Genomic DNA, 2,666 nt, shown 5'->3' on the forward strand with positions numbered 1-2,666 from the left:
AATTTTATCACATCATAAACCAGTAGTGTTACACAGTGCAGCAGAATGGTATCCTTGATCCAGCTCCCAGAGGTGACAGACAGCGCAACAGGGAACAGGTACAGCAAGAAAGGTGTTACATGACACAACTTTGAGAGCAAGCATGACAGCTTTGAGAGTAAATTAACCAACACTGTGATCAGTGACTGTTAAACCAATATGATGAATGCTTATAACAAATTTGCCTTAACATGCTCTAGTCAGATCTGTCATTATCTCAACCCTTCATGCCCCACGTTGGGCGCCAAAAGGACTGTTGTGGTTTAACCCAGCAGGCAGCTAAACACATAGCTGTTTGCTCACTCCCCCCCAGTTTATATACTGAGCATGACATCATATGGTATGGAATACCCCTTTGGCCAGTTTGGGTCAGCTGTCCTGGCTGTGCCCCCTCCCAGCTTCTCGCTGGCAGGGCATGAGAAGGTGAAAAGTCCTTGACCAGTGTAAGCACTACTTAGCAACAACTAAAACATCGGTGTGTTATCAACTTTGTTCTCACCCTAAATCCAAACCATAGCACTATACCAGCTACTAGGAAGAAAATTAACTTTATCCCAGCCGAAACCAGGACACCATGGTATCAGATGCTTATCTTCAGATGGATCCCACATTCCTCAGGGGTGCTAGCTGTCTTTGTAGACTACAATGGAGATCAGAGTTAGGTGAGATAAATTCAACCTGGAAAAATCAGGTAACCTCATACCCTGTGAAATTTTAATCCCTGGATTAAAAACTTACGTTTTCAATACAACTCGTAGTGCTTATATATCAGATAATCCTACAGAGAGTCAGTTAGATTGTTTAATGTAGATATTTAATATTTTTCATAAGCACACATTAAAGCCTATGGTGATTTAATTTCTAGACTTTTAATGGTGGACTGTACAGACATTTGCATTAAGATGTGCAACAACATACACAATGTCTCTCAGTTTATTTGAAATAGCTGTCTGTTCCCTATTGGAGCACTATATGAAAACCCAGAGGCAGAGAACAAAATGTATGCATTTTTCTTTCCTCTTAATGAAACTTCAAATCAGAAAAGCATGAATAGAGTGTGCAAATGCTACTGCTCGGCTGATTAAGATAGAAATCTTACCACACTCAGGAGGAGTCTGGTGGGTTTCTGGTAAGAAGTTCTACCTCTAAGCTCAGACTGCAAAGAAAGTTTGCTTTGCTAGTGTCTGACAGTGAAACATGATTCTGTTCAACACAGCATGACTATAGTTGCACAGTGGGAGATTATAGGCAATGAGAAAATTTCTAACAAATGGCTCTCTTCTGCAAAGAACAGAGAACTGATCTTTGCAGAACACATCTTTGGTAATGAAGTATGCCAAGCATGCTGTACCGGTATTAATCTTTCTATAAAAGCCAGCAAATTGCTACAGTTCAACATGGAGATAATGAAAAGAATGTTTCACAGTATGCAGGCTCTGGTCAGGTGGAAGTAAGTTATGATGTTTCCTTGCTATCTAGCCAGAAATTGTGAAAGTGTCCGCCAAAATTCATGGTTTCCCATTCTCATGAGATCCTTCTGTTCCAAAAGCTTCAGCTACACTACATGACTCTTATTCATGTATTTTCTTCCCATGAAATCAAGGAGCAGCAGAGGGGTGGTGCGTTGACCTAAATCCAAACCTGGGATCAGGGAAGTGCTCCTGAATCCTGCAGTTTAGAGGCAGTCAGTAAGTTTCATCACATCAGCAAATCAAAACAGTGTCCCCCCCCAGCAAATGTTCCACTCCATACTGTTCTGACATCCATAATCAGAAAATGCCTAAGCAAACAGGCTCAAAATAAAATGTGGCTAAAGGAGACATAGCAGTAACTCTTTTCACCAGAAGCATATTGGTTAATGCAGCCACTTGGAACACCGATTGGGTTTGATCTTTCATTACAGAATAATTACAGACTCACTGGCCCAAAAGAGTCAAAGATTGAGCACGAATTAATGACAAAGTTATGAGGGCACTCACTAGGAGGAATGGACACATGTGTAATAGTTTCTGCCCTGTCAACTACTCTATATAAAGTATTTAAATATTCAGTAGTTTTGGGATTAGTCAGCAAAAATCCTTCTCCCAGCTGAACATTTCAATTACTGTGCAGCGGGGTCACTCCCATACATTGGGCCAATGATTAATTGTTTCCAAATGAAGCGAAGCAGCAGCTTCAGCAAGATGCAACAAATAAGCTACAACACTAGGAAATTCAGGACTCTGATGTTCAGAAGTGAAAGAAAAATCTTCAAGCTAATCAGGCAAAGAATGCACCCTTGTCTCTTGCACTCTGCCTGAACGCTTTATTTAACAAAATGTAGGCACTGTTACTTCTGACTAGATTCTGTAAGAAAGAGTCAGCTTATGCATCCAACTCCAGCAGAGGACTTATGATCATGACTTCAGAGCTGAGAAAGGTGTCTCCATGCTTAATTTGCTTGCAGCAATGTGGTCTAAGACAAACTGGCTCTTGCACTGGTTTGTCCTACTAACCTGCTCTCTAAGTAGCGTGTCGGCTTTCTTATACTCCATTCTTAAGTGCTGACATAGAATCATAGAATCATTAAGGTTGGAAAAGACCTCTAAGATCATCGAGTCCAACCGTCGACCCAACACCACCATGCC

General features: G+C 41.1%; 1 protein-coding gene across 1 annotated transcript in view; it reads right to left on the reverse strand.

The window, feature by feature from the left end:
• Window positions 1-2,666, reverse strand: part of LOC103907272 (semaphorin-5A) — a gene marked incomplete at its 5' end in the record, with an annotated part of 172,861 nt that overhangs the window by 39,964 nt on the left and 130,231 nt on the right. The gene's annotated exons all lie outside the window — the stretch shown is intronic.

Source organism: Aptenodytes forsteri, unplaced genomic scaffold (assembly GCF_000699145.1).
Source record: "Aptenodytes forsteri isolate BGI_AS27 unplaced genomic scaffold, ASM69914v1 Scaffold397, whole genome shotgun sequence".
Classification (NCBI taxonomy): domain Eukaryota; kingdom Metazoa; phylum Chordata; class Aves; order Sphenisciformes; family Spheniscidae; genus Aptenodytes; species Aptenodytes forsteri.